This window comes from Equus przewalskii, chromosome 16, assembly GCF_037783145.1.
Source record: "Equus przewalskii isolate Varuska chromosome 16, EquPr2, whole genome shotgun sequence".
Taxonomy (NCBI): domain Eukaryota; kingdom Metazoa; phylum Chordata; class Mammalia; order Perissodactyla; family Equidae; genus Equus; species Equus przewalskii.
This window is the reverse complement of record NC_091846.1, coordinates 39739463-39748525: the sequence shown is the minus strand read 5'-3', so window position 1 is coordinate 39748525 and position 9063 is coordinate 39739463. Positions and strand designations below refer to the sequence as shown.

General features: G+C 36.2%; 1 pseudogene; it reads right to left on the bottom strand.

Moving 5' to 3' along the window:
* Nucleotides 1–7756: 7756 nt before the first annotated feature.
* Nucleotides 7757–8345, bottom strand: LOC103548366 (peptidyl-tRNA hydrolase 2, mitochondrial-like; annotated as a pseudogene).
* Between the last annotated feature and the right edge of the window lie 718 nt (nucleotides 8346–9063).

The following is a 9063-nucleotide window of genomic DNA, read 5'->3' as shown; positions in this document are numbered from 1 at the left end:
AATGGTTAGTGTAGCCAAACACAGAATATCAGATTCTCAAAAACCCTAAATGCTGGCAGAAGAGCACTCAATTCTAGTCATTACGCAATATCCAGATCTTCTGCGTACAGTCCAGATATCACACATGGTAACAGAAAAGTTTAGAATGAATAGATTTTTTTTCTACTTTGTAAGACCTTTCTTTTCAACATAATTCAAATCGTGCATACGCTTCTCCTGTTTTAGCTGTATTGGGCACTCATTTGGATTAAGGGGAACTAGTTCTGCTAATCCCATGCTAGATACTCAATAAACGTACTCATTGAATGAGAAAATGTGTTCGTTATGCTGTATTTTATGGTTAAGCCTAATAAAATTTTGCATTAAGTAAGACTCTATGCCTGGATAATAACTGTTTGCACATTAAATTTCGAGATTTAACTAAGTCTATGATGTAAAATAAAAGCCTTATGAAATTCAAACTTCATTCTTGGATTTCCTAAGATATTGAACAAGATGCCCTTAAAGTTCCCCTCAGTGGACTAAACTTTAGACTGGAATTTTCCTGACTCTAGGCCCCTGACCTTCCTTTCCTTAGACCATTTGCTTTAGAAAATTTGTAATTGTAAATTCTTTCTCTGCTCCTATAAGATGTAAGTTGTTTTAAAAGTCTGTTGCCAGTTTTGTAAGCCAGGGATGTCTTTCTTAAGGACCTGGGAGCCATCCCTTTGAAATGTGACCATCAAGGAAGATAGTGCCTCTATCTTCCAGTCTCTGTAGGAAGAGAAGGGCCTAATTTTGATTTGTGGCAATTAGCAAGCACAGGTGCCTAAGCACAGACAAAAACATTTGCAAACTCAGTAATAACTCAACATGTTAGATACTTCCCATTGATCAAACTCCTTGTCTAGTACTTTCCTCCAGTACTTTGCAGGGGCTCACTCCAGCACTTAAAAACTTCCCAGCCCTTTTTGTCAATGGACTGTAGGTCAGGCTTAGTGCTGGTCTCTCTCTGCTGCAATAACCATTAATAAATTTGATCTTGTCTGTTTAACTTTGGTGCAATTATTGCTTTGACAATATGCTAATTTACTTTTGGCCAAAAGTACGTAGTAATAAAATTAGCCTACTTCAAAATAAAATAGTTGAAATTATTCATTTTATTTGCACTAAAAATAGTTTTTAAAAAGTTGTTATTTTTAATGTCATATATAAGCACCACTTCCATTTATCATCTAATAAAAGTATTTAACTGTGGATTTGCTAATTTTGCATTTGATATATAAACTGGTAATACTTATTTGAGAACCATAACACATATTTTGCTCCAAGACAACTCCATAGAAAACCACAAACTTTGCCATATTTCCTGAAATCAATTAATGGATTTAATTTTTATTATTTATATGGGTGGTACAAGGTGTAATCAAGACTAATTTTGACCATGGGAAGAGTTGTAGTCAATATTTCTTTAACAAAACATTATATTGGACTATATCTTCAAAGCGATTATTTTCAGTTTATCTTTGTCAACACATATTTCCTGGGCATTTGAATATGAGCAATTATAAATATGATAGGAAGAGGAAAATAGGCTATTAAATCTTGTGAATAAGATGAATATTATCAATGTGGGCTACCAAAATGGTTAAATTACTATTATAACAAATTGTAGTAGGCTAATAGCTGAACCAAAAAATCAACCTATTTGCATATCAACTCAAACATTCTATCATTTCTTAGAACATGGGGTGTTTTGATTAAATCTCATCTTAATTGTGTGTGTATTGTATCTTTGTGTATGTGTATATGTATGTAATATACCTAATACATATAAATATGGCACAATATACTATATATTATACACACATAAACACACAAATATATATTTACTATTTCAGGTTGACTTAATTTTTCAATATGAAGTCAAACTTTAAAACCAAGCTTAATTTAAAATGTGACCTATATAAACCAGAGTTTGATATTCCTTTTGTTTGGCGCACACGTTTTTTTAAATGATTTATTTAGAACACTACATAATTTGTAAACTTATACAATTAAATTTTATTTAGAATTTATTTTATAACAAAGAACTAATCTTAAAAGATCAGAATATTGTCTACTGTCTTTCTGTCTGTCATAACCTCTTCTCAAAAACAACTATAAAACCTAAGCAATAATTTGGGATAGGACAGTCTTTAAGAAGGCTGAAGAAAACATCTTTGCAATGTGCTCTTAATTCCTCTAAAGTGGAAGAAAGTTTACGTGTTTGAAGTCTTTGTGATATGCAAGTCAACTGGTAAAATATAAGAAAAATTCCTGCTGCCTGACTCATCCCATTGAAATGTGTCACCATGTGATCCATCATCCGGAGAGTCAGAATGATACCCTTAAAATTTAAGGGAGCAGGTAGTTTAAAGAAATTATAGTCTTTGGAAAAACAGCAAAAAATAGCTTTTTTTTTTTTTAAGCAAGAAGATCTTCATAGTTAAATTATTATAATAAATGACATACATGCCACTGATTTGCATGAAATGATTATTGGATTTTTCAGTGCCTAAAATTCTGGTGAACACATTGAAATACAGGCTGACATATAATATTGAAATACTTGCAATCCTTTTCGGTTTTTTTTATATATACCTAATGAGAACACCAAAATCTGTATGTACTATGTGTATTAGTTAAGTGTTTTTGGCAATAAGCAATAGAAAACTTCATCTAATTTATTATTTTTTCAAAGATTGGATGTTTGGAATATTACTAGGATAAATCACAGATGAGAAGCAGGTAGACATTTAAATTTTAGGAGGTGCCTGATATGGTACAAGTCCCTGGTAGCTCAGCAGCAACGATCTAGGACCACTGTTGTTTTTTTTTGAGGGAGATTAGCCCTGAGCTAACTGATGCCAATCCTCCTCTTTTTGCTGAGGAAGACTAGCCCTGAGCTAACATCCGTGCCCATCTTCCTCTACTTTATATGTGGGATGCCTACCACAGCATGGCTTGCCAAGCAGTGTCACGTCCACACCTGGGATCCTAACCACTGAACGCAGGGCCACTAAAGTGGAACGTGTGCACTTAACTGCTGTGCCATTGGGCCAGCACCTGGACCACTTTTTCAGATTTACCCTGGAATATAGTTTCCAGTGAAAAACATAAATATGTTCATTTGTCTTTTTAATAATTTTCAGAATAAGGAGCTCTTTATTCTTTTTGGTGAGTAAGTTTTGCCCTGAGCTAACATCTGCTTCCAATCTTCCTCATTTTGTATGTGGGGCGCTACCACAGCATGGCTGATGATGAGTGGGGTAGGTCCATGCCTGGGAACCAAACCCAAGCCACCAAAGTGGAGCATGTCAACTTAACCACTAGGCCGTGGGGCTGGCCTCCATACAGCTCTTTAAATGTGACTTAAATAACGGATTTTTTTCAGAACCTCAGAAAGATGCATTTTCTACTCATTGGTAATAATACTCTTTCATTAATTCTTGCAGTCTAGAGATGAGAAATGCTGCACTGTGGGATGTCAAAGTTGATGGCTCAGTCTCCCTTCATTCACAAATTTTTATAAGATAAATGTATTGATTTGAGGCCTACTGATTTGGATGTGACTCCACCAACATTTTATAAAGAGAGAAATAAGGCTTTATTACATCAACTTATTTAGTCACTGTCTCCATGTTCTTAGGAGCAGATTTCATGGCCTTTAAATATCATCATACATTTATTCAATCAATACTGATAGAAGCCTAATGTGTGAAAGGCACTATTGCAGATACCAAGAATTCACAGGTGGAATTTGCCATTGAGGTATTGGAAACAGCCCAGATTGTTTGTCTTATCTCCAAATGAACAAAAATTCAATATTAGGTCATGCAAAGAATATTCAGAGACATTCTATACATTCTAGTAGCTTTGGTAAGTGCTTGCCAGAACTTAGAAACAGAATGCAAACCCAGTCCTCAATTTAGAACATACTAAAGGCCAATTACTTGGACCTACATGGTCATAAGTGAGGAGCAATATATTTAAATATACAGATTATTATTGTTAAAAATTATGAGTTTCCAAACATCATGTGCACGTTCTCTATAGCCACTTTAGTTTTTCTTAATTAAGATAATTTCTATAAAACCTTACATATACTCTCACTTTCTATTTATAAAACTGTTTGCTTACTACAATTAATGAAATTAATTACTAATTTCATGAGGGCAAGAGACTGTTTGCTCCTGAATCCACTCCTGGATGTAGAAATAGTATGTTCTCAACCAGTTTTTTAATTGAATTATTCTTCAAATCCACACACATTTTTGAGGTACCTATTTTGTGTTAGGCAGCGTTAGGTAATGGAGATATAACAATGATTAGGACACAAATCTTGCTGTTGAAGAGCTTAAAGATAAGAAACATGGTGGTATAACCCTGCCTCTGCTGGTTTATTTTATCTCAGCAGATGTAGGATGGAAAACAACACAAGCTAGGGAAGATTTGATTAAATTATTGACTTGCTGAATTTGCAGAAGTGTAGACTGACAGAGGTGTTTCACAGCTATTAGCTCAATGAATCAATGAAATACAATATTGCTGAAGGCGGAAATGTGTTTCTAACGATTACTGCTGTCATTATGCTGCGTCCTCCTCTACACCACTGACAATGTTCTCAAATATATGCCAACACGCAGTCATTTCCATTAAAGAAATAAAGGTCTGAATTGCGGTCCCGAGTCCATTCTCAGTTTGAAATTCTGGGTAGCAGTTTGTTTCCTTCCTGCACCTTGAAAGTTTTCGTTACCTACAAGTTAATTTTTATTCAACAACCCAACACTGTACTTTTACATACTAATTATGCACATTTTATGCACTTATTATGAGCTAGATTCAACTTACTACTAATTGAATGATTTTATTTCTATATGCTGACCAACCAAATACCTCTTTAGCTCTACTATTACTCTTTTTTATTTTACTCTAAATTACAGCTCATATTTTATATTTAACCACTGACTTTCCAAATCACCTTGGAAATTAGTTTTCAGAAATCACTAGAGTATCAAATTTGATAGAAAAATATACATTGTCTCATTCTACCCATTTAAGTCATAGTTAGTTAACCTGAATATCTATATATCCCCCTCAATAAATTTCATATTTCAGAATGATTAATTAATCAACCAAAGGCAATACAAAGACATCGTGAGATTTATTTGCTAGAGTCTTCTGGAAATGCCACTGCCCTAAACAAGGAGACATATTTTTTCCTGGGAACAACAATTCAGAGTTCCCTCCACAGGGCCGGAACTGCCAGGAACTTCCAGGTAAGAAGCTATGGCTTTTTACCTCCATATGCACTAGCCCAACCCCCCCTCTCCCAAGCACAAATAATCATAAAAATCAAAAAAATACAGAAATCCTCTGTCAAGCAGAAAATTGAAATACCTAAGTATGTCTAAAGCTACTTTCAATTTTTCCCCAAGTACTGTCAGAACATCTCCTTTTATTAGGGCAAGACTGCTTCAAATGAATTGATCTCCAGTCACTTGAACCAGAGTGCTCTATCTCACAGATTGGCTGCTAAGCGAGACCTGAACTTGGCTTTCTGACTTCAACTATCCCTAATACCAACCGTGATCTTTACCAACTATGCTTGCTGACCCCTGGTACCCATCCTGGCCCGGCTTACTGCTCACTCCTGATTTGTATTACCTCCCACAGCCCTGGTTATGCCGTGTCTCATTCCTGTTCCCTGACACGCACCCTGCTTCCTATTAGACCTTAGTACAATGCCACTGCTTATTTTAGCAGACACCTTATGTTCTCTATGTACAGATTACCTTCACACTGTTTTTCCCACCTTGCCCTCTTGTAACTGATATCATCAGTTAACAGAAAGACAAACTGAGTAGAAATTGAAGTAAAAGTTTTCATGAGGTTCTCTGAACTCATCTATCGTAATCTGATGGGAACTGAATCTATTGACCTTCAAGTGTGAGATCCGTGGCTTCAGTCTTTTCTTAAAAACTAAATCTGCCTTCATTTTATAAATCTGCACTGCACTAGCATTATTTCGTCTGAAAAAATATTATTTTAATAGACTGAAATCATTGTCTATTTTATTAAGAATATTCATTTGATAATGTTCACAAAGTGGTTTATGATCTTTCTGCGAAAATGACAATATTTCCATTTCTTTCATATTGTGCTTTGAGGAAATATTTCAGGAGCAAAGGGTGGTAATGCTATGTTTGATCCAAAGAGACCAATTACTCATTTCCATGCCTTTTCTTAATTTTTGAGGGCCTATTAGCAGAGTGTCACTAAATGCTCCTACAAATTAGCTTTGCTAAGCACATTTTAGACAGATCTTAAATCTCTGATGTTCTCCTTTTGCCTTTAAATATGTTTTTTCATTTTTTAATTTTTCTTCTCTTTTTGTTAACTTATAAAAGCTTTGTAAGCTTCTTAGAATGGAAAATCAATTAAGGACATTTGGTTGAGTAAATGGGTTTTTTCTTTGTGGTTAAATGTATTCTTAGCTATAAATGGAGTGAAATGTTATAATGGAGTAAGTCATAATGTTTATATGCAAATCATGAGAAGATAAAACTTTTATGCTTAAATTTTAAGTCACAGGGACTGCACGTCTCTTAGTTTTTAAAGCAACACAATCATTATTTATAATTCATTGAATAAAAAAATATTGACTATTAAATAATAATGTCATGCCGATGCTGTAATTTTCTCATGCACATATTTTCTCCAAAAATACTTAAATAGAGATCCTATGTAAATTTTTATCAAGTAGCTTAATTCAAATACATGGAAAGTATTAGAAAATCCAGCAATCAATCAGGAGCACCCACCAGAAGAAAAATTATTAGGAAACAAAGTGTAAGTGCATGTTACGTCAATCTTAGAAAATTAGTAAAACCTAAGGGAACAAGTAGTTTTCCCTCACTTTGTTGTTTAGGATCAAGTGGGAACCCAGACAAATATATTATAATTGTGAAGACATTGTCAATTTTATCGTTACCATTCACCCACAAATGAACGAGCAAAGGAGGAGAGATATATTATGTTTTTAGGCAGAAAGTTTGTTCACACTTATTGAAGGTATATTCTTGGATTGTTTTTTCCCTTCTCCAGACTAGATTGACACTATTCACATTCAAAGTACGTTTTGCTTTTGCTTACAGACTGTGTGTAAGCAGAGTGTGACTTCCTGGGGATACCAGCCCATTTCGTTTAAGTCCAGGAAAGAGTTCAGGGTGGTGATTGATAAACTTCTTTTTCCTAGCTCCAGGAAAAACGAAAACTGTCCCTTAAAGAAGAAAATGGATTGTTTTTGGGTTTTTTTGGGGAAGATTAGCCCTGAGCTAACATCTGTGCCCATCTTCCTCTACTTTATATGTGGGACGTCTGCCACAGCATGGCTTGCCAAGGGGCACATAGGAGATCTGAACCAGTGAACCCCAGGCTGCCAAAGAGGAGCGTGGGAAACTAACCACTGCACCATCAGCCTGGCCCCTTTAAGCAACTTTTTAATGAAGAATTACGTCTTCCTATCTTTTTGATTAGCCAGCCCTGGTGGTATAGTGGTTAAGATTCTCTCACCACCATGACCTGGGTTGTTTCCAGGTCAGGGAACCACACCACCTATCTGTTGGTTGTCATACTGCAGCAAGTGCACCTTGCTGTGATGCTGAAAGCTGTGCCACCAGTATTTTATTTATTTATTTTTGGGAGGGAGAGGGAAGACATTCAGCTTTTATTGTTAATTTGACAGTTTCAAACATTTGTGTGGTGGGACCGTTGTTATGCAAAATTCCACAAGTTTTAGGTGACCAGTGACTTTGTCAATTAGGTCTGCTGGTCCTGGCCCAATTCCTAGGACAGTTCGAGAGCCTGGTGCAATCTGAGTGCGTCCAACATCTTGGATTAAACTCACAGTCAGTCCCAGCGTTTTTGCATGGGTCAATAATTCAACCAGAGTTTCTTCATCAGGGCCTTTGACTACCACTTTGGGCTGACCACAGTATTCCCACTCTGAGTAATTCAGGGTTTCTCCTTTGAATTTGCTTGTAGGCAGAAACAGCAGCATGAGAGCACTGGACAGCCACTTTCCCGTTTCCCATCTTCAAGACATTTCGAACCACAAGAATCATTTTGTACTCCCGACTCTCTCCTAAGATGCTTGCTTCAGTTCCACTCTTTGTGTCTGTCTTGCTCCTTGAGCTTTTGCGGGTCAGCCCAAAGTGTGTGGGGAGGCCCCAGTCCACGAACATGCCACAAACAACTCCAGCAGCCAAGCTGCGTGCACCAGGATGAACCAAATATTCCATGAACAAGGATTTGGAGAGCATTTAGGACACATCTTTGCCTCACTTGCGCTTTTACGTGCCACCAGTATTTTAAATACCAGCAGGGTCACCCATGGTGGACAGGTTTTGGTGGAGCTTCCAGACTGGGATAGACTAGGAAGAAGGACCTAGCCACCCACTTCTCAAAGAATTGACCATGAAAATCCTGTGAATAGTAGCAGAGCATTGTCTGATATAGCCCCAGGAGGTGACAGGATGGCGCAAAACACCAGATAGGGTTCTGTTCTGCTGTACACAGGGTCACTGGGAGTTCAAATCAACTGCACAGCACTAAGAACAAATCCCTTTGATTATGATAGCTGTATTTGCTTAATATTTTATATATTGCTTTTATACATTATATGTTATATATTACTTTTATATATACTTTATTTGATCCTATTGACATTTTCCTCAATGTTTGGATGAAGCAATTGAGGCATAGACAGGTTTAGAGAGTAGAGGGTATTAACTTACTTGCATCTCTGAGATGTGAGATGTGTCCAAGGTCATATAAACAATACAATGCCTGGCACCTAAAAGGGGCTGAATATACGTTTAATAAATGTTCCTTGCATACTGAGCTGCTTTTTAGTACTGTACTGTGCTATTTTGAAATTTCTCCTTTGCCTCTAAAAACTATTTGCTGAGTAATTCTACTTTAATATTGAAAAAAAAGCACAACTAACAAGTCCAAAATAGAAAACAACATTGTCCACCT